The following is a 24,265-nucleotide window of genomic DNA, read 5'->3' as shown; positions in this document are numbered from 1 at the left end:
TTTGTAGGAAGGAAGGGAGGAAGGGAGGGTGGGAAGGAGAGAAGGAAGGAAGGAAAGAAGGAATTTCCAGGCAAGACTTCAGTAACTTTTACCAAAATTTTTCCCAGAGCACCCATTTGTGGTGCTCTAATTTACAGAAGTTGACTTATTAGTAACTATTTTTATTAGTTTCTTATTTATCCTTCCAGTATTTATTCCAATAGAAGCATTTTGAACATTTATTCAGATTTCCTCCTTTCTTAGTTTCTCTTCCCTTCCCTTCCCTTCCTTTCCCTCCCTTCCTTCTTTTCTTTCTTCCTTCTTTCCCTCCCTCCCTCCCTTCCTTCCTTCCTTCTTCCCTTCCCTCCCTTCCTTCCTTTCTTCCTTCCTTCCTTCCTTCCTTCTTTCCTTCTTTCCCTCCCTCCCTTCCTTCCCCTCCCTCCCTTCCTGCCCACCCTTCCTTCCTTCCTTCCTTCCTTCCTTCCTTCCTTCCTTCCTTCCTTCCTTCCTCCCTTCCTCCCTTCCTCCCTCCCTCCCTCCCTCCCTTCCTCCCTCCCTCCCTCCCTCCCTCCCTCCTTTCCTTCCTTCTTTCCAAGCTTCCTTCCTTTCTTTTTAACTAAAATGCTCCTGGAGAGCCTTCTATATCATACAAAGAGATCTTCCTGATTCTTCAGAGCAGCTAGCATTCTGTTGTGTGGATGTACTATAATTTATTTAACCAGTCTCCTGTTGATGAACACTTGGGTTGTTTCCAGTCTTTTGCATATTTATGCAGGTGTTTCTACAGGTTAGAGTCACAGAAATGGGATTGTGAGGTTAGGGGGTAGCTAGATCTGTAATTTTGGTCGATATTGCCAGATACTACACAGTGGAAATTGCACCATTTCCCTCTTCCATCAGCAATGTATGAGAAAGCTAGTTTCCTAAAATTTCACTAACTGAATATATTGTCAAACTTTTGTATTTTTACTAAATGATAGGTGAGAATGAGTATCTCAGTGTAGTTTTCATTTTCAATCATCTATTTATAGTGAGATTGAGCATTTTTCAAATGTTTATATTTAACATCAATATTTATATTTCTTGTATAAAATTAACTTTATTGAAATATTTAATACAATAAACATACATATTTTAAGAGTTGAGTTCAATGAGCTTTGACAAATGCATACATCTGTATAACCACAACCACTACAATCAAGAAAGAAAACATTCATTAGCCTAAAATTTTCCCTCCCCTTTTGCTATCAATGCCTCCCACTCCGCCACTTCCTATGACCATACCATTTCTAGAATTTCAAATAAATAGAATCATCTGGTATATACTCTTTTCTATTTGGCTTCCTTCACTTATAATAATACTTTTGAGATTTATCCATGTTGTTGTCTATATCACTGGTTCATTTTTAAATGGCTGAGTAATATTCCTGTATATATGGATATACCATACATTGTTTATCTATCCACTGGTTGATAGATAATCAGATTGTTTTCAGCTATTATGAATAAAGCTGCTACTAGTATTCACATGCCAGTATGTTTTTTTTCCCTCTTGGTTAAATACCTAGCAGTGGAATTACTGAATAACAGAGCAAATACATGTTTAATTTTTTTTTTTTTGCGGTACACGGGCCTCTCACTGTTGTGGCCTCTCCCGTTGTGGAGCACAGGCTCCGGACGTGCAGGCTCAGCGGCCATGGCTCACGGGCCCAGCCGCTCCACGGCATGTGGGATATTCCCGGACCGGGGCACGAACCCATGTCCTCTGCATCGGCAGGCGGACTCTCAACCACTGCGCCACCAGGGAAGCCCACATGTTTAATTTTATAAGAAACTGCCAGACTGTCTTCCACTTTGTAATGAATAATGCTGCTATTAACAATCATGTACAAATTTTTCTGTGAACACGTTTTCATTTTCCTTGGGTATGTACATAGGAGTGGAATTGCTGGGTCATATGTAAATTCTATGTTCAACTTCTTGTAGAACTGCCAGACTATTCTCCAAAGCACCTCCACCATTTAACAATTCCCATCAGCAGTGTATGAGTGTTCCAGTTTCTCCACATCCTTAGCAGGATTTGTTATATTTTGTCTTTTTTTTATTATAGCTATCCTAGTGGGTATAATAAAGTAGTATCTCAGTATAGATTTTTCTTTTTTTAACAACTTTATTGGAGTATAATTGCTTTACATTGTGTTAGTTTCTGCTGTAAAACAAAGTGAATCAGCTATGCATATAGTTATATCCCTATATCCCCTCCCTCTTGCATCTCCCTCCCACTCTCCCTATCCCTCCCCTCTAGGTGGTCACAAAGCACCAAGCTAATCTCCCTGTGCTATGCGGCTGCTTCCCACTAGCTATCTATTTTACATTTGGTAGTATATATAAATCCACGCCACTCTCTTACTTCACCCCAGCTTACCCTTCCCCCTCCCCATATCCTCAAGTCCATTCTCTACATCTGTGTCTTTATTCCTGTCCTGCCCCTAGGTTCTTCATGACCATTTTTTTCCTTAGATTCCATATATATGTGTTAGCATATGGTATTTGTTTTTCTCTTTCTGACTTACTTCATTCTGTGACAGATTCTAGGTCCATCCACCTCACTACAAATAACTCAATTTCGTTTCTTTCTATGGCTGAGTAATATTCCATTGTGTATATGTGCCACATCTTCTTTATCCATTCATCTGTCGATGGACACTTAGGTTGCTTCCATGTCCTGGCTATTGTAAATAGAGCTGCAATGAACATTTTGGTACATGACTCTGTTTGAATTATGGTTTTCTCAGGGTATATGTCCAGTAGTGGGATTGCTGGGTCATATGGTAGTTCTATTTTTACTTTTTTAAGGAACCTCTGTACTATTCTCCATAGGGGCTGTATCCACTTACATTCCCACCAACAGTGTAGGAGGGTTCCCTTTTCTCCACACCTTCTCGAGCATTTATTGTTTCTAGATTTTTTGATGATGGCCATTCTGACTGGTGTGAGGTGATACCTCATTGTGGTTTTGATTTGCATTTCTCAAATGATTGGTGATGTTGAGCATCCTTTCATGTGTTTGTTGGCAATCTGTATATCTTCTTTGGAGAAATGTCTATTTAGGTCTTCTGCCCATTTTTGGTTTGGGTTGTTTGTTTTTTTGATATTGACCTGCATGAGCTGCTTGTATATTTCATAGATTAATCCTTTGTAAGTTGCTTCATTTGCAAATATTTTCTCTCATTCTGAGGGTTGTCTTTTTGTCTTGTTTATGGTTTCCTTTGCTGTGCAAAAGCTTTTAAGTTTCATTAGGTCCCATTTGTTTATTTTTATTTTCATTTCTCTAGGAGGTGGGTCAAAAAGGACCTTGCTATGATTTATGTCATGAAGTGTTCTTCCTATGTGGTCCTCTAAGAGTTTTATAATGGTTGGCCTTACATTTAGGTCTTTAATCCATTCTGAGTTTATTTTTCTGTATGGTGTTAGGGAGTGTTCTAATTTCACTTTTCTACGTGTAGCTGTCCAGTTTTCCCAGCACCACTTATTGAAGAGGCTGTCTTTTCTCCATTGTATATTCTTGCCTCCTTTATCAAAGATAAGATGACCATAAGTGCATGGGTTTATCTCTGGGTTTTCTATCCTATTCCACTGATCTATCTTTCTGTTTTTGTGCCAGTACCACACTGTCTTGATTACTGTAGCTTTGTAGTATAGTCTGAAGTCAAGAAGCCTGATTCCTCCAGCTCCATTTTTCTTTCTCAAGATTGCTTTGGCTACTCGGGGTCTTTTGTGTTTCCATACAAATTGTGAAATTTTTTGTTCTTGTTCTGTGATACATGGCATTGATAGTTTGATAGGAATTGCATTGAATCTGTAGATTGCTTTGGGTAGTATAGTCATTTTAACAATGTTGATTCTTCCAATCCAAGAACATGGTATATCTCTCCATCTGTTGGTATCATCTTTAATTTATTTCATCTGTGTCTTATAATTTTCTGCATACAGATCTTTTGTCTCCTTAGGTAGGTTTATTCCTAGGTATTTTATTCTTTTTGTTGCAATGGTAAATGGGAGTGTTTTCTTGATTTCACTTTCAGATTTTTCATCCTTAGTGTATAGGAATGCCAGAGATTTCTGTGCATTAATTTTGTATCCTGCTACTTTACCAAATTCATTGATTAGCTCTAGTAGTTTTCTGGTAGCATCTTTAGGATTTAGGTAGCAATCTTGAGGAGTTTTGCATCTATGTTCATCAGTGATATTGGCCGGTAGTTTTTTTTTCTTTGTGACATCCTTGTCTGGTTTTGGTATCAGGGTGATGGTGACCTTGTAGAATGAGTTTGTGAGTGTTCCTCCCTATGCTATATTTTGGAAGAGTTTGAGAAGGATGGGTGTTAGCTCTTCTGTAAATGGTTGATAAAATTTACCTGTGAAGCCATCTGGTCCTGGGCTTTTGTTTGTTGGAATATTTTTAATTACAGTTTCAATTTCGGTGCTTGTGATTGGTCTGTTTGTATTTTCTGTTTCTTCCTGGTTCACTCTTGGAAGGTTGTGCTTTTCTAAGAATTTGTACATTTCTTTCAGGTCGTCCATTTTATTAGCATACAGTTGCTTGTAGTAACCTCTCATGATCCTTTGTATTTCTGCAGTGTCAGTTGTTACTTCTCCTTTTTCGTTTCTATTGATTTGAATCTTCTCCCTTTTTTTCCTGATTAGTCTGACTAATGGTTTATCAATTTTGTTTATCTTCTCAAAGAACCAGCTTTTAGTTTTATTGATGTTTGCTATTGTTTCCTTCATTTCTTTTTCATTTATTTCTGATCTGATCTTTATGATTTCTTTCTTTCTGCTAGCTTTGGGGTTTTTTTGTTCTTTGTCTAATTACTTTAGGTGTAAGGTTTTGTTATTTATTTGAGATTTTCTTGTTTCTTGAGGTAGGATTGTATTGCTATAAACTTCCAACTTAGAACTGCTTTTGCTGCATCCCATAGATTTTGGGTCATCATGTTTTCATTGTCATTTGTTTCTAGGTATTTTTTGATTTCCTCTTTGATTTCTTCAGTGATCTCTTGGTTATTTAGTAGCATATTGTTTAGCCTCCATGTGTCTGTATTTTTTACACTTTTTTCCCTAGTCTCATAGCGTTGTAGTCGGAAAAGATACTTGATACGACTTCAGTTTTCTTAAAGTTACCAAGGCTTGACTTGTGTCCCATGATATGATCTATCACAGAGACTGTTCCATGAGCAATTGAGAAGAAAGTGTATTCTGTTGTATTTGGTTGGAATGTCCTGTAAATATCAATTAAATCCATCTTCTTTAATGTGTCATTTAAAGCTTGTGTTTCTTTATCTATTTTCATTTTGGTTAATCTGTCCATTGGTGAAAGTGGGGTGTTAAAGTCCCCTATTATTATTGTGTTACTTTCATTTTCTCGTTTTATGGCTGTTAGCATTTGCCTTATATATTGAGGAGCTCCTATGTTGGGTGCATAAGTATCTACAATTGTTATATCTTCTTCTTGGATTGATCCCTTGATCATTATGCAGTGTCCTTCTTTGTCTCTCGAGATAGTCTTTATTTTAAAGTCTATTTTGTCGGATATGAAAGTTGCTATTCCAGTTTTCTCTTGCTTTTCATTTGCATGGAATATCTTTTTCTATCCTCTCACTTTCAGTCTGTATGTGTCCCTAGGTCTGAAGTGGGTCTCTTGTAGACAGCAAATATACGTGCCTTGTTTTTGTATCCATTCATCCAGTCTATGTGTTTTGGTTGGAGCGTTTAATCCATTTACATTTAAGGTAATTATCGATATATATGTTCCTATTACCATTTTCTTAACTGTTTTGCGTTTGTTATTGTAGGTCTTTTCCTTCTCTTGTGTTTCCCGCCTAGAGAAGTTCCGTTAGCATTTGTTATAAAGCTGGTTTGGTGGTGCTGAATTCTCTTAGCTTTTGCTTGTCTGTAAAGTTTTTAATTTCTCTGTTGAATCTGAGTGAGATCCTTGCTGGGTAGAGTAATCTTTTTTTTTTTTTTTAACACTTTTATTGGAGTATAATTGCTTTACAATGGTGTGTTAGTTTCTGCTTTATAACAAACTGAATCAGTTATACATGTACATATGTTCCCATATCTCTTCACTCTTGCATCTTCTTCCCTCCCACCCTCCCTATCCCACCCCTCTAAGAGGTCACAAACCACCGAGCTGATCTCCCTGTGCTATGCAGCTACTTCCCACTAGCTGTCTATTTTACGTTTGGTAGTGTATATATGTCCATTCCACTCTCTCACTTTGTCACAGCTTACCTTTACCCCTCCCCATATCCTCAAGTCTATTCTCTAGTAGGTCTGTGTCTTTATTCCTGTCTTACCCCTAGGTTCTTCATGACATTTTTTTTTCTTAAATTCCATATATATGTGTTAGCATATGGTATTTGTCTTTCTCTTTCTGACTTACTTCACTCTGTATGACTGACTCTAGGTCCATCCACCTCACTACAAATAACTCAATTTCATTTCTTTTTATGGCTGAGTAATATTCCATTGTATATATGTGCCACATCTTCTTTGTCCATTCATCCAATGATGGACACTTAGGTTGTTTCCATCTCCTGGCTACTGTAAATAGAGCTGCAATGAACATTTTGGTACATGACTCTTTTTGAATTATGGTTTTCTCAGGGTATATGCCCAGTAGTGGGATTGCTGGGTCGTATGGTAGTTCTACTTTTACTTTTTTAAGGAAACTCCATACTGTTCTCCACAGTGGCTGTATGAATTTACATTCCCACCAGCAGTGCAGGAGTGTTCCCTTTTCTCTACACCCTCTCCAGCATTTATTGTTTCTAGATTTTTTAATGATGGCCATTCTGAATGGTGTGAGATGATATCTCATTGTAGTTTTGATTTGCATTTCTCTAATTATTAGTGATGTTGAGCATTATTTCATGTGTTTGTTGGCAATCTGTATATCTTCTTTGGAGAAAAGTCTTTTTAGGTCTTCTGCCCATTTTTGGATTGGGTTGTTTTTTTTTTTTTGTTATTGAGTGGCATGAGCTTCTTATAAATTTTGGAGATTAATCCTTTGTCAGTTGCTTCATTTGCAAATATTTTCTCCCATTCTGACAATTGTCTTTTTGTCTTGTTTATGGTTTCCTTTGCTGTGCAAAAGCTTTTAAGTTTCATTAGGTCCCCTTTTCTTATTTTTATTTCCATTTCTCTAGGTGGTGGGAGAAAAAGGATCTTGCTATGATTTATGTCATAGAGTGTTCTGCCCATGTTTTCCTCTAAGAGTTTGATAGTTCCTGGCCTTACATTTAGGTCTTTAATCCATTTTGAGCTTATTTTTATGTATGGTGTTAGGGAGTGTTCTAATCTCATACTTTTACATGTACCTGTCCAGTTTTCCCAGCACCACTTATTGAAGAGGCTGTCCTTTCTCCACTGTACATTCCTACCTACTTTATAAAAGATAAGATGACCATATGTGCGTGGGTTTATCTCTGGGCTTTCTATCCTGTTCCATTGATCTATCTTTCTGTTTTTGTGCCAGTACCATACTGTCTTCATTACTGTAGCTTTGTAGTATAGTCTGAAGTCAGGGAGCCTGATTCCTCCAGCTCCAATTTTTGTTCTCAGGATTGCTTTGGCTATTCGGGGTCTTTTGTGTTTCCATAGAAATGGTGACATTTTTTGTTCTAATTCTGTGAAAAATGCCAGTGGTAGTTTGATGGGGATTGCACTGAATCTGTAGATTGCTTTAGGGTAGTAGAGTCATTTTCACAGTGTTGATTTTTCCAATCCAAGAACATGGTATATCTCTCCATCTATTTGTATCATCTTTAATTTCTTTCATCAGTGTCTTATAATTCTCTGCATACAGGTCTTTTGTCTCCTTAGATAGGTTTATTCCTAGGTATTTTATTCTTTTTATTGCAATGGTAAATGGGAGTGTTTTCTTAATGTCACTTTCAGATTTTTCATCATTAGTGTATAGGAATGCCAGAGATTTCTGTGCATTAATTTTGTATCCTGCTACTTTACCAAATTCATTGATTAGCCCTGGTAGTTTTCTGGTAACATCTTTAGGATTCTCTATGTATAGTATCATGTCATCTGCAAACAGTGACAGCTTTACTTCTTCTTTTCCAATTTGGATTCCTTTTATTTCCTTTTCTTCTCTGATTTCTGTGGCTAAAACTTCCAAAACTATGTTGAATAAGAGTGGTGAGAGTGGGCAACCTTGTCTTCTTCCTGATCTTAGTGGAAATGCTTTCAGTTTTTCACCATTGAGCACGATGTTGGCTGTGGATTTGTCATATATGGCCTTTATTATGTTGAGGAAAGTTCCCTCTATGCCTACTTTCCGCAGGGTTTTTATCATAAATGGGTGTTGAATTTTGTCAAAAGCTTTCTCTGCATCTATTGAGATGATCGTATGGTTTTTCTCCTTCAATTTTTTAGTATGGTGTATCACGTTGGGTGATTTGCGTATATTGAAGATTCCTTGCATTTCTGGAATAAACCCCACTTGATCATGGTGTATGATCCTTTTAATGTGCTGTTGGATTCTGTTTGCTAGCATTTTGCTGAGGATTTTTGCATCTATGTTCATCAGTGATATTGGCCTGTAGTTTTTTTTTCTTTGTGACATCCTTGTCTGGTTTTGGTATCAGGGTGATGGTAGCCTCGTAGAATGTGTTTGGGAGTGTTCCTCCCTCTGCTATATTTTGCAAGAATTTGAGAAGGATAGGTGTTAGCTCTTCTGTGAATGTTTGATAGAATTCGCTGGTGAAGCCATCTGGTCCTGGGCTTTTGTTCGCTGGAAGATTTTTAATCACTGTTTCAATTTCAGTGCTTGTGATTGGTCTGTTCATATTTTCTACTTCTTCCTGGTTGAGTCTCGGCAGGTTGTACATTTCTATGAATTTGTCCATTTCTTCCAGGTTGTCCATTTTATTGGCATAGAGTTGCTTGTAGTAATCTCTCATGATCTTTTGTATTTCTACAGTGTCAGTTGTTACTTCTCCTTTTTCATTTCTAATTCTATTGATTTGAGTCTTCTCCCTTTTTTTCTTGATGAGTCTGGCTAATGGTTTATCAATTTTGTTTATCTTCTCAAATAACCAGCTTTTAGTTTTATTGATGTTTGCTATCATTTCCGTCATTTCTTTTTCATTTATTTCTGATCTGATCTTTATGATTTCTTTCCTTCTGCTAGCTTTGGGGTTTCTTTGTTCTTCTTTCTCTAATTGCTTTAGGTGCAAGGTTAGGTTGTTTATTTGAGATGTTTCCTGTTTCTTAAGGTAGGATTGTATTGCTATAAACTTCCCTCTTAGAACTGCTTTTGCTGCATCCGATAAGTTTTGGGTCATCGTGTCTCCATTGTCATTTGTTTCTAGGTATTTTTTTATTTCCTCTTTGATTTCTTCAGTGATCACTTCATTATTAAGTGGTGTATTGTTTAGCCTCCATGTGTTTGTATTTTTTGCAGATCTTTTCCTGTAATTGATATCTAGTCTCATAGCATTGTGGTCGGAAAAGATACTTGATACGATTTCAATTTTCTTAAATTTACCAAGGCTTGATTTGTGACCCAAGATATGATCTATCTTGGGGAATATTCCATGAGCACTTGAGAAAAATGTGTATTCTGTTGTTTTTGGATGGAATTTCCTGTAAATATCAATTAAGTCCATCTTGTTTAATGTATCATTTTAAGCTTGTGTTTCCTTATTTATTTTCATTTTGGATAATCTGTCCATTGGTGAAAGTGGGGTGTTAAAGTCCCTTAGTATGAATGTGTTACTGTCGATTTCCCCTTTTATGGCTTTTAGTATTTGCCTTATGTATTGAGGCGCTCCTATGTTGGGTTCATAAATATTTACAATTGTTAAATCTTCTTCTTGGATCGATCCCTTGTTCATTATGTAGTGTCATTCTTTGTCTCTTGTAATAGTCTTTATTTTAAAGTCTATTTTGTCTGATATGAGAATTGCTACTCCAGCTTTCTTTTGGTTTCCATTTGCATGGAATATCTTTTTCCATCCCCTCACTTTCAGTCTGTATGTGTCTCTAGGTCTGAAGTGGGTCTCTTGTAGACAGCATATATATGGGTCTTGTTTTTGTATCCATTCAGCCAGTCTTTGTCTCTTGGTGGGAGCATTTAATCTATTTACATTTAAGGTAATTATTGATATGTATGTTCCTATTCCCATTTTCTTAATTGTTTTGGGTTTGTTATTGTAGGTCTTTTCCTTCTCTTGTGTTTCTTGCCTAGAAAAGTTCCTTTAGCATTTGTTGTAAAGCTGGTTTGGTGGTGCTGAACTCTCTCAGCTTTTGCTTATTTGTAAAGGCTTTAATTTCTCCATCAAATCTGAATGAGATCTTTGCTGGGTAGAGTAATCTTGGTTGTAGATTTTTCTCCTTCATCACTTTAAATATGTCCTGTCAGGCCCTTCTGGCTTGCAGAGTTTCTGCTGAAAGATCAGCTGTTAACCTTATGGGGATTCCCTTGTGTGTTATTTGTTGTTTTTCCCTTGCTGCTTTTAATATGTTTTCTTTGTATTTAATTTTTGACAATTTGATTAATATGTGTCTTGGCATGCTTCTCCTTGGATTTATCCGTATGGGACTCTCTGTGCTTCCTGGAGTTGATTAACTATTTCCTTTCCCATATTAAGGAAGTTTTCAACTATAATCTCTTGAAATATTTTCTCAGTCCCTTTCTTTTTCTCTTCTTCTTCTGGGACCCCTATAATTCGAGTGTTGGTGCATTTAATGTTTTCTCAGAGGTCTCTGAGACTGTCCTCAGTTCTTTTCATTCTTTTTTCTTTATTCTTCTCTGCAGTAGTTATTTCCACTATTTTATCTTCCAGGTCACTTATCCGTTTTTCTGCCTCAGTTATTCTGCTATTGATCCCTTCTAGGGTATTTTTAATTTCATTTATTGTGTTGTTCATCATTGCTTGTTTCCTCTTTAGTTCTTCTAGGTCCTGTTTAAATGTTTCTTGCATTTTGTCTATTCTATTTCCAAGATTTTGGATCATCTTTACTATCATTATTCTGAATTCTTTTTCAGGTAGACTGCCTATTTCCTCTTCATTTGTTAGGTCTGGTGGGTTTTTATCTTGCTCCTTCATCTGCTGTGTGTTTTTCTGTCTCCTCATTTTGCTTATCTTACTGTGTTTGGGGTCTCCTTTTTGCAGGCTGCAGGTTCGTAGTTCCGGTTGTTTTCGGTGTCTGTCCCCAGTGGTTAAGGTTGGTTCAGTGGATTGTGTAGGCTTCCTGGTGGAGGGGACTAATGCCTGTGTTCTGGTGGGTAAGGCTGGATCTTATCTTTCTGGTGGGCAGGTCCACGTCTGGTGGTTTGTTTTGGGGTGTCTGTGGCCGTATTATGATTTTAGGCAGCCTCTCTGCTAATGGCTAGGGTTGTGTTCCTGTCTTGCTAGTTGTTTGGCATGGGGTATCCAGCACTGGAACTTGCTGGTCTTTGAGTGGAGCTGGGCCTTAGCGTTGAGACTGAGATCTCCGGGAGTCTCTTGCCAACTGGTATTACGTGGGGCCAGGAGGCCTCTGGTGGTCCAGTGTCCTGACCTCCGCTCTCCCAACTCAGAGGCTCAGGCCTGAAAGCCGGCCAGAGCACCAAGACCCTGTCAGCCACACAGCTGCTAGTATCGGAGGGTCTCCTGCAGAGGTGGTGGGGTGGTTGTGGCCCATCTCAGGGACAAGGACACTGGCAGCCAAAGTTCTGGGAAGTACTCCTTGGCATGAGCCCTCCCGGAGTCCACCATTAGCCCCAAGAAAGAGCCTGTAACCTCAGTATAGTTTTGATTTGCATTTCCTGAATGACTAATGATATTAAGTGTCTTTTCGTATGCTGATTAGCCATTTCTAGAGCTCATCATTACTTTGTCCAGATCCACGTTCGTTTCCATCTGGTTCCATACTTTTTCAGCCTGAAGAACATGATTAACATTTCTTCTAGTGCAGATCTGCTAGTGATAAACTCTCTGGTTTTGTTTGTCTGCAAATGTCTTTGTTTTACTTAATTTTTTTTTCAATTTTTTTTACTGTAATAAAATACACGTAACAGATAATTTACCAAGTTAATGATTTTTAAGCATCCAGTTCAGTGATATTAAGCACATTTTTATTGTTATTCAACTGTCAGCACCATCCACCTCTAGAACTCACTTCATCTTGCAAAACTGAAACTCTATACCCATTAAACAGTACCTCCTTATTCTGCCCTTCCCTCACAGCCTAGGCAGCCACCATTCTACTTTCTTTCTCTATGATTTTGACTACTCTAAATACCTCATATAAGTGGAATCATATACTATTTGTCCTTTTGTGACTTTCTTATTTCAGTTAGCATAATGTCTTCACACTTCATCTATGTTGTAGCATATATCAGAATCCCCTTCCTTTTTTAGGGTGGGTAATATTCCATTGTATGCATATACCATATTTTATTTATCTATTCATTTATCTTTGGATACTTGGGTTGCTTTCACGTTTCAGCCACTGTGAATAATGCTACTATGAACATGAGTATACAAGCATCTGTTCAAGTCCCTGTTTTCAATCCTTTTGGGCAGGGGTCTCCACCCCTGGGCTGCAGACCAGTACCAGTCCACGGTCTGTCAGGAACCGGACCGAATAGCAGGAGGTGAGTGGTGGGCGAATGAACAAAGCTTCATCTGCTGCTCCGCATCTCTCTCCATCGCTCACATTACGGCCTAAACCATCCCTCCCGACCCCCATCCGTGGGAAAATTGTCGTCCACGCAACTGGTCCCTGGTGCCAAAAAGGTTGTGGACCGCTGCTTTTGGGTATATACCTAGATGTGGAGTTGCTGGATTATATGATAATTCTGTTTAATTTTGCGAGGAACCACCATACCATTTTCCACAATGACTGCACCACTTTACATTCCCACCCACAGTGCACAAGTGTTCCAGTTTCACCACATCCTCATCAACACTTGTTATTTTATATTTTATTTGATGATAACTATCCTAATGGGTGTGGGGTGTGGTATCTCACTGTGGTCTTGGTTTGCATTTCCCTAATCATTAGTGATGTTGAGCATTTTTTTATGTGCTTATTGACCATTCATATGTCTTCATTTGAGAAGTATCTATTCATGTCCTTTGCCCATTTTTTTAATCAGATTGTTTGTTTTTATGTTGGTGAGTTTTAAGAATTCTCTATATGTTCTACTTATATTAATCCCTTATCAGATATATAACTTACAAGTATTTTTCCCATTCCATAGATTGCCTTTCACTCTGTTAAAGTATCCTTTTTTAATATTTATTTATTTATTATAAAGTATCCTTTGATGCACAAAAAAATTTTTTTCATGAAGTCCAGTTTGTCTATTTCTTCTTTTGTTGCCTGTGCCTTTGATGTCATATCTAGGAAATCACTGTCATATTTAAGAAAATGTTGCAAAATTTTTCCCCTATGTTTTCTTCTATGAGTTTTAGAGTTTTGGGTCTTAGATTTAAGGCTTTGATAAATTTGAGTTACTTTATATATATGCTGTTAGATAAGGGTCCAACTTCATTCTTTGGTATGTGAATGTCCAGTTATTCCAGCATCAGTTGTTGAAAAGACTGTCCTTTTCCCATTGAATGGTCTTGGCACACTTATCAAAAATCACTTGATCATATAAGCAAAAGTCTATTTCTGGTATGTGTTCTATTCCTTTGGTCTATATGTCTGTCTTTATGCCAGTAACACGGTTTTGACTGCTGTAGCTTTGTGGTAAGTTTTAAAATCAGGAAGTGGGAGTCCATCAGCTTTGTTCTTTTTCAAGGTAGTTTTGGCTATTTGTCATCCCTTGAGATTCCATATCAATTTTAGGATGGGTTTTTTTTTTTATTTCTGCAAAGATTGCACTGAATCTGTAGATCACTTTGGGTAGCAATAACATCTTAACAATATTAACACATTACTGACTGGGGGATTTTTGCAGATACTGATGCTTGTGTCTGGTGATTTGTTGTGTAAGTGAATATTGAAACACCCACATTTGAGTAAATATCAACAACTTTTTTTTTTTTCAAAACCTCTTTATGACTTTATGACTGAGTTGTATGTTTAGATAGATGCTGGGAATAAAGGGATGAGTTTTACCTGCACTCAGAAGAAACATTCAGACTTTGAGGTAATTGGGGAAGGAGTTTTTCTGTTCTTCATAATCTGCAAATGCAGAAGCAGTAAGTTCTGATTGGAAAGAGAGGTCCGGGATTCTCGTTCATGGAGGAAATATTTGAAAACATTCCAAGATCAAGACCTCTTCCTTTAAAATATGCTTGAAGGGTTTTGAAAAACCCTAGGTTCTTCATGACATTTTTTTTTCTTAAATTCCATATATATGTGTTAGCATACGGTATTTGTCTTTCTGTTTCTGACTTACTTCCCTCTGTATGACAGACTCTAGGTCTATCCACCTCATTACAAATAGCTCAATTTCGTTTCTTTTTATGGCTGAGTAATATTCCATTGTATATATGTGCCACATCTTCTTTATCCATTCATCCGATTCAACAACTTTTTTTGCACTTAATGTATTTATTTGAAACTTTGTACATGTCTTACTAAAGGATTCTAATATTTTGTTAGAGTGTGATAGGTGGTATAGTAGGTACCTCTGTGCTGGGGAACAGAAGATCTATTACAAATACACTGTGTTTCACTGTGCTTTCCCCTGGAAAAGCAGACTCTACACTTTCTGACAGCATTTTTTTTTTTTTTTTTTTTTTTTAGTCCTGTGGGACATTTCCTCTAGAATATTTTTTCATTTATTTAACTGACAGTCAACAAGGTGGATCTCTGCAGGGGGCTCTTGTAGAAATGCCACAAGAGGGACCAGGGTGGGACTACCACTACATTCACCAGAATGGTCAGTTACCCTACTGACCATTCTCTATCTACGGCTAACAAAAACTGCTTGTAAGTCATTTTATTCTGTGCCTTAAGGCTACAATAAATTTTAAAAGCATTGAATGAACTGCAATTACTCAAATAGAAACCCACTTTCTTATACCATTTTCGAATTTTCCAAAGGATTTTGAGGTTTGCCAGATAGTGATCGGATCGATTAACTCCTTTCACATATTCATTATACTCCAGTATACAAGTGGGCTTAGTTTTCTGATGGCCGGTCCTCCTGTCTTCCTTTCCTGTAGGTGCTATGAGGCGTCATGAAAAGTTGCCACCATGCAGACTAGCCTCTTGTCTTTCCATATAAGAAGAATCACTTCTCCCTTCTGTAAGACTGTCATTTCTCCCCTCTGCAGATTTTTAGATTTCAACTGTAATTGGTTTGGTAGACCATGATTCTCTCTTATAGTCCCACAAACTCTGGTTTTATTTTTCAGCAATATTTCAGATGTGGACACACTGTTGTAATAATTGTCTTGGTAAATATGGTGCCATGAACCAAGATAAGGTTGTAGGACCAATAATATTGTTTCTTGCAGTTTCTTTCCTTCAACCATGTAAATCTCAAGGTTACATATGTATCCAGTTTCACTTTCTCTAACCATCCTGACCAAAATTCCGTATTTTGTAAGTTTTCCGGGATTATAGGTTTTGAATCTGAGTCGTCCTCTCCACTTTATCATAGCCTCCTCAAGTGATAGCTCTTGTTTGGGTATATAGATCGATTGAAATTTTGGTAGAAAATAATCCAAAAGAGGTTTAGCTTTTGAAATTCTGTCTACAGGAAGTGGAGTTTCCAAGTTATCTTTAAAGTGAAAAAATGTCATTATTTGTTCAAACCTTCTTCTTGTCATAATCTTTGTTCAAACCTTCTTCTCGTCATAATCTTTGGTATTTCGAGTAAGGGATCAGTCGACCAATATTTTTTCCAGTGTGACTTTCTTTTTGGTCCCATCAAAATTATTAATCCAAGAAACTTCTTCACATCATTGGTTACATCAGTCTATTTTAAAGTCTTATACTTTTTATATGATTTTTTATTCTGTTGGTGATTCAATTTTGTTTGAGAAGTGACCAACTCAAAAAAATTGTTACCAAAAATTAATTCTCTTATTTCACTAAACTTTGCAGGTTATTACATTCAATAGTTACATCTGACACACCTGTAAAGTCTTCTAATTTTCGTGAAATGTTGTCTTCAGTCCACTCTTCTGTAGAATCAAAGGCACATTCTCCAGCACCATGAGTTTCATTTTCACTTTCCATATCAGAGTCAGTCACTAAGGTTTTTAGTCTTTTTGTTGATCTAATATTCACATCATCTGAAGCAAAACTGTATTCTGAAGAACTATCATCTTCTGAGACACTAGTATATATGTCGCTTGGACAATCAGAGAAAATATCTGCATAAAATTCACCAAAAAATTCTTCTTCACTCAGAATTTCTGATGTGTCATTTTCAAAAATTTTACAGTAATAAACTTGCATTTATAATATACACAAGGTTGGAACAAAAACCTAATGGAGCAAAATGTGAATGATAACAACAGTCATAAGTTGTATAATGAATGCTTGATCAATTTTAAGCTCTAACAACTTCCATGGTGATGCTAATTGTATCACTCTCTAAAAACGTATTGATACATCTCTGGTCAATAACATTTGGCATATTAATACGGCTCCAGTCAATACATTGTTAAGTCTTTCAATCCATGAACATGGGATGTGTTTTTATTTATGTCTTCTACCATTTCTTTCAGCAGTGTTTTGTAGTTTTCATTGTGTAAGTCTTTCGCCTCTTTGGTTAAGTTAATTCCTAAGTATTTTATGCTTTTTGATGCTACTATAAATGGAACTGTTTTTGTAATTTCCTTTTCAGATTGTTCACTGTTAGTGTATAGAAGTGCAACTTATTTTTGTGTGTTGCAGTTGTATCCTGCTATTTGGCTGAATTAATTTATTATTTCTAACATTTTGTGGAATCTTCAAGGTTTTCTACACATAGGATTATCTGCAAACAGAGATAATTTTACTCTTTCCTTTCCAATTTGGATGCCTTTTTTTTTTTTCTTCTTGCTAAATTGCTCTGGCTGATTCCAGTACTATATTGAATAGAAGTGGTGAAAGCAGACATCCTTGCCTTGTTCCTGATCTTAGAGGAAAAGCCTTCAGTCTTTTCACCATTGAGTATCATGTTCACTGTGGGTTTTTCATATATATTTTATTATGTTGAGGTAGTTTCCTTCTATTCCTAATTTGTGGAGTGCTTTTTAATCATGAAAGGGTACTGAATTTTGTAAAATGCTTTTGCAGCATCAGTTGAGATGATTATGTTTTTTTTCCCTTTACTGTGTTAATGTGTTGTATTACATTGATCAGTATTCCTATGTTGTACCATCTTTGCATTCTAGGAGCAAATCTGATTTGGTCATGGTGTATAATCTTTCAAATACGGTGTTAAATTTGTTTTGCTAGTATTTTGTTGAGGATTTTTGCATCAATGCTCATAAGGGATAGTAGCCTGCTGTTTTCTTTTCTTGTAGTGTCTTTGCCTGCCTTTGGATAAGGTTAATGCTGCCCTCATAGGATGACTTAGGAAGTGTTTCTTCCCTTTCAAGTTTTGGGGAAAGTTTGAGAAGGATTGGTATTAGTTCTTCTTTAAATAATTTGTAGAATTCACCAGTAAAGCCATCAGATCCAGGGCTTCTCTTTGTATAGGAGATTTTTGATGACTAATTCAATGTCCTTGCTAGTTATAGGTCTATTCAAATTTTCTATTTCTTCATGATTCAGTCATTTTAGGTTTTGTATTGCTAGGAATTTTTCCATTGCATGTAGGTTATACAGTTTGTTGATGTACAGTTGTTCAGAGTACTCTCTTATAATCCTTTTTATTTCTGTAGAATCAGTAGTAACGTCCCCACTTTCAATTCTTATTTTAGTAATTTGAATCTTCTCTTTTTTCCTTAGTTATTCCAGCTAAAGGTTTTTCAATTTTGTTGATATTTTCAAAGAACAAACTTTTGGTTTCACTGATTTTCTAGGTTTTTCTGTTCTCTGTTTTGTTTATCTCTGCTCTCTTTATTGTTTCTATTTGCTACCTTTGCATGTAGTTTGTTGTCCTTTTTCTAGTTTCTTAAATTGTAAAGTTAGGTTGTTGATTTGAAGTCACTCTTGTTCTTTAATATAAGTGTCTGTAGCTATAAAATTCCCCCTTAGTACTGCTTTCATTGCATCCCGTATGTTTTAGTATGTTGTGCTTTCATTTTCATTCATCTCTAAGTATTTCCTTATTTCTCTTATGATTTCTTCTTTGATCCATTGGTTGATTAAGCGCATATCATTTAAATCTCCACAAATATGTGAATTTTCCAGTTTTCCTTCTGTTATTAATTTCTTCTTTTTTTACATCTTTATTGGAGTATAATTGCTTTACAATGGTGTGTTAGTTTCTGCTTTATAACAAAGTGACTCAGTTATACATATACATATGTTTCCATATCTCCTCCCTCTTGTGTCTCCCTCCCTCCCACCCTCCCTATCCCACCCATCCAGGTGGTCACAAAGCACCGAGCTGATCTCCCTGTGCTATGCGGCTGCTTCCCACTAGCTATCTGTTTTACCTTTGGTAGTGTATATATGTCCATGCCACTCTCTCACTTTGTCACAGCTTACCCTTCCCCCTCCCCATATCCTCAAGTCCATTCTCTAGTAGGTCTGTGTCTTTATTCCTGTCTTACCCCTAGGTTCTTCATGACATTTTTTTTCTTAAATTCCATATATATGTGTTAGCATACAGTATTTGTCTTTCTCTTTCTGACTTACTTCACTGTGTATGACAGACTCTAGGTCCATCCACCTCACTACAAATAGCTCAATTTCGTTTCTTTTTATGGCTGAGTAATATTCCATTGTATATATGTGCCACATCTTCTTTATCCATTCATCCGATGATGGACACTTAGGTTGTTTCCATCTCCGGGCTATTGTAAATAGAGCTGCAATGAACATTTTGGTACATGACTCTTTTTGAATTATGGTTTTCTCAGGGTATATGCCCAGAAGTGGGATTGCTGGGTCATATAGTAGTTCTATTTGTAGTCTTTTAAGGAACCTCCATACTGTTCTCCATAGTGGCTATACCAATTCACGTTCCCACCAGCAGTGCAAGAGTGTTCCCTTTTCTCCACACCCTCTTCAGCATTTATTGTTTCTAGATTTTTTGGTGATGGCCATTCTGACTGGTGTGAGATGATATCTCATTGTAGTTTTGATTTGCGTTTCTCTAATGATTAATGATGTTGAGCATTCTTTCATGTGTTTGTTGGCAGTCTGTATATCTTCTTTGGAGAACTAACTCCACCATACTGTAGTTGGAAAAGATGCTTTTATGATACCTCTTTTTTAAATACATTAAGACTTAGTTTGTGGCCTAAGATGTGGTCTATCCTGGAGAATGTTCTGTGTGCACTTCAGAAGATTGAGTATTATAATGTTGTTGAGTAGACCTATATATGTCTGTTAGATCTTTTTAAAATTTATTTTATTTATTTATTTTGGCTTCACCAGGTCTTTGTTGTGGCACACGGGGTCTTTGTGGGGGCATGCAGGATCTTTCACTGTGGCACGTGGGATCTTTTAGTTGCAGCATGTGAACTTCTTAGTTGCGGCATGCATGTGGGATCTAATGCCCCGACCAGGGATAGAACCCAGGCCCCCTGCATTGGGAGCATGGAGTCTTACCCGCTGGATCACCAGGGAAGTCCCCTGTCTGTTAGATCTCATTGAATTATTATGTTGCTCAAGTCCTCTGCTTCCTTACTTATCTCATATCTGGTTGTTTTATCCATTATTGAGAGCAAGGTATTGAAGTCTCCAACTGTTATTGTAGGAATGTTTATTTCTTCTTTTTATCTCCCAGTTTTTACATTTTGGTTGGTTATTAGGTACATAAATATTTATAATTTTTATATCTTGTTGCTGTATTGAACTATTTATTAAAATATAATGTCCTTCTTTGTCACTTGTAACCTTTTTGATTTAAAGTCTGGGACTTCCATGGTGGTCCAGTGGTTAAGACTCTGCACTTCCAATCCAGGTGGCACAGGTTTGATCCCTGGTCAGGGCACTAAGATCCCACATGCCATGGGGTATGGCCAAAAAGAGTTTTTAAAAAATAGAGTCTATTTCATCTAATTTTAGTTTTGCCAACCCTGCTCTCTTTTGGTTACTATTAGCATGGAAAATTTTTTTCATCCTTTCACTTTTAACCTCTTTGTGTCTTTGGATCTAGAGTGAATCTCTTATAGACAATATGTAGTTGAATCATATTTTGTTTTTATCCATTCTGCCAATCTCTGTCTTTTGATTGGAGAAACTAATCCCTTTATATTTAAAGTACTTATTAAAGTAAGACTTACTTCTGTCTTTTTGCCATTTGTTTCTATGTACCTTATAGCTTTTTGTCCTCCATTTCCTGCATTACTGTCTCTCTTGTATGTAGTTGATTTTTTTGTAATGAAACACTTTAAGTCCCTTTTCATTTCGTTTTGAGTATATTCTATAACTGGTTTCTTTGTGGTTACCATAGGGATTACATTTAACATGCTAAAGTTATAACACCCTAATTTGAATTCATGCCACTTTAGCTTCAATAATATGCAAAAACTCTGTAACTATTTACAGCTCTGCCCCCATCCTTTTCAGTTATTGATGTCACAAAATTACATCTCTGTATCTTGTGTGTCCAGAAACATGAACTAATGATTGCTTTTTTAAAATGCATTAGTTTCTTAAACTATGCAGAAACCAAAATGTGGAATTAGAAACCAAAGTTACAGTGGTACTAGCTTTTAGACTAATAATAGTTTTAAAACAATGTATTAGTCTTTTAAATCATGTAGAAAACAAAAAATGGAGTTTCAAACCATAGTTACAATAATACTAGCTTTTATAATTGCTCATGTATTTACCTTTACTGAGATCTTTATCTATGCATATGGCTTTGAGTTACTGTTTAGTATCCTTTGATTTCACCATGCAGGAGTCCCTTTAGGATTTCTCATAGGGCAAGTCTATGAGTTTGGTAACAAATTCCCTCAGCTTTTGTTGATCTTGAATGTCTTAATTTCTTCCTCACTCCCGAAAGGACAGTTTTGCTGGATATAGGATTCTTGGTTGACAGGTTTTTTTTCTTTTAGCATTTTGACTATATCTGCCCACTGCCTTCTGGCCTCCAAAGTTTCTGATGAGAAATCTGCTGGTAATCTTATTGAAGATTCCCTGTATGTGACGTCATTTCTCTCTTGCTGCTTTCAAGATTATTTCTTTCTTTGTCTTTCAAATAGTTTGATTATACTGTGCCTCATTGTGGGTCTCTTTGAGCTTATCCTTCTTGCAGTTCACTGAGCTTCTTGGGTATTTATATTTATGTCTTTAATCAAATCATCATTTTTTTTTGTTTTTGATGGTGACCATGATAGTGGCCCATTCCTTGTTCTGTCATCCATAAATTCACCTGAAGGAGGCCACTCTGGGAATCAGGCACCAAGATGAACTTAGAATTGCAGGAGAGTTGTTTGGGTTGGTACCTGTGAAGGATAAAAAGAAGAAGTAGACATGGGCAAAACCTTCAGGTCATGATGCAGTCCTGGCATCTGTTAAAGAAGAGAGAGAAGGAAGGAAGATTGGATAAGAAGAGCCTCAGACTGTATTGCAGCTCTGAGAAGTCTCAGCCAGGCCAGCAAGGGCTTTGGCACAATGATAACCTGTAGAGGATCCGCACTGACCAGAAATGACCAGGCTTTAATATCCTCACCATGCTCAGTCATTCACTGGAGGCTGCCTGAGAAGAATGTGGCAAGTTCCTTCTTGAAGGGAGATATGACACCTTGTGGCCCTTTGTATCATAGCATTCTTGACAACAGAGAAGATCCTTGTAGAATAACTGGTTAATCTGCCTCCCTCTATGATAGATGTTGTCTATGACATTCTAAATAAATGAGCATCTATCTTATTTTAAAAGATGTTCAGAAAAGAAGATAATACAGTTTTTCTCCCTAATGTTTAATATTAAGTATCAGAAATATTTTTCTGTGTCTAATCTCAATCCTGTAGGCTGTGGTAGAAACCAGTTTTCTTTTCCTTGTCATTAAGACTAGAAATATGTGTGGATTTCTAAAATAATAAGGCTTTATATTGACTCTCACTGATCCTTTCACTTACTTCATCCCATGTAGAGCCAGCTGGAATGAGGTAACGAGGAAGATTGTAAGTAAATGTTTCTTCTCTTTAAAGTAGAAGTCTTTAAAACTAGAAAAGGTACTTGATGAATAAGTAGTCAGTTATACTTAAGTGATTTTTTAAAGTCATTTCCTGAGGAAAGAGGATGTAACTATAAATAGATTTTTGCCTTCACAGTTCTCTCTTAGTCTTTCATGAAGAAAAAAACCTCAAGCTTCCTTGATTGTGTTTAGCAGCTGGGTGATGGTGACAACAATAAGTATTAAGTAAAGGGTCATTCTCAGCAGAGGAATTAAGTGAACTGAGTGCTGTAACCATTAGGTAAAGAGTAACAGCCCTTTCCCATGAGCTCATTTCCAGATCCTGACCTAGTGCCATGCTTTCCTTTTCATGGATCTTCAGCTTTTAGACAGGTACTTGGGTGTCTCATGAATTATTCCTGACCTCTAACTACTTTATTTTCTATATACTACAAAAAAAGTAAGTGAAAGGATAGAAACTAAGATCTGAGTACCTATAATGTTGCAATGACTCTGCTGGGTGGGGGGTTGGCATAACTCATTTAATGTTAACAGAAATTTGGAGAGGTAGGTATTGTTCACCTTGCTTTACAGATGAGGAAACCAAGATCACAAATGCACAAAGGTGGAAGTCAAGATTTCAGATTTCAACTAACTACAAAACCCATGTTTTTGCCACTGCAGTTTCCAAACTGTGTTTCAGGGGTCCTTGCTCTTCCACAGATGCAAGTCCCTAGGTCTTTTGCCTCCACATCAACCAAAGAAGCCTTCACTTGAGGGCACTCTGTAGACAGTTTCCCCATAAGAATTCTTTCGAGGACTTCCCTGGTGGCACAGTGGTTAAGAATCTGCCTGCCAATGCAGGGGACACGGGCTCGAGCCCTAGTCCGGGAAGATCCCACATGCCATGGAGCAACTAAGCCCGTGTGCTACAACTACTGAGCCTGTGCCCTAGAGCCCGCAAGCCACAACTGCCGAGCCCACGCACCACAACTACTGAAGCCTGCGGACCTAGAGTCCATGCTCTGCAACAAGAGAAGCCACCCAATGAGAAGCCCACGCACTGCAACAAAAAGTAGCCCCTGCTCGCCATAACTAGAGAAAGCCCACATGCAGCAACGAAGCCCCAACGCAGCCAAAAATACATACATACCTACATCCATAAATAAATATAAACAATGTTCTAAAAAAGAAAAAATTCTTTTGAATATAAAAGGAAGTGGGGGGGCTTCCCTGGTGGCGCAGTCATTGAGAGTCCGCCTGCCGATGCAGGGGACACGGGTTCATGCCCCGGTCCAGGAAGATCCCACATGCCGCGGAGCGGCTGGGCCCGTGAGCCATGGCCTCTGAGCCTGCGCGTCCGGAGCCTGTGCTCTGCAACGGGAGAGGCCACAACAGTGAGAGGCCCACGTACCACAAAAAAAAAAAAAAAAAAAAAAAAGGAAGGGGGAAGTCCTGTGACTTCAAAAGAACAAATAATTTAGGAAACTATTCCCTTAAATCAAGCAGACTCCTCAATGTATGACTGTGTTCTTTACCTGTTTTTATATGCAGACAGATTTACCATTAAATACGCCATCTTAGTGCTGCTAGTATGCATGTTCGCAGAAAAAATGCTTAAAATGGGAGAAATGCTAGGTATCTGTCAGGAATAACAGTAGTCATGATATATTGAATATTGGTCGTATGCCATGATCTTGTTTTACAAACATAATCTTATACAATCCCTATAACAGCCCTCCCCAAAGTAAGTAGGTATATTCCATTTCATATTTGAGAGAACATAGAAGAACTTGACCAAAGTAAGAGGCAGAGCCAGGAATTGATCCAGGTTTGTCTGGCCCTAGAGCTCATTTTCTACATCATACCAAGTCTCGTGAGGATTCACAGGGGAAGCATATTATAACTCATGGGGGTTACAACATGCCCAGCACTGAGCAGATAAACCATCTCTACCAGGAGGTGATGACTGGGCAGTGTTTTATTCTCTACAGGGGCTGCAGCTGCCATCTCATTTGACTGTGCCAGTGAGAGAGGACAGCACAACACAAGCACATGGGAGGATGGCAGTAACTCTA

General features: G+C 37.4%; 1 protein-coding gene across 3 annotated transcripts in view; it reads left to right on the top strand.

Annotated features, from left to right (window-relative positions):
• The window catches only part of CCDC30 (coiled-coil domain containing 30), a 169,267-nt gene that overhangs the window by 53,371 nt on the left and 91,631 nt on the right, over nt 1-24,265 (top strand). The window lies entirely within an intron of this gene.

Source organism: Monodon monoceros, unplaced genomic scaffold, assembly GCF_005190385.1.
Source record: "Monodon monoceros isolate NGI ecotype Baffin Bay Population unplaced genomic scaffold, NGI_Narwhal_1 Super_Scaffold_18, whole genome shotgun sequence".
Taxonomy (NCBI): Eukaryota; Metazoa; Chordata; class Mammalia; order Artiodactyla; family Monodontidae; genus Monodon; species Monodon monoceros.
Note: the sequence above shows the minus strand (reverse complement) of the source record. Positions and strands in the feature narration are given on the sequence as shown.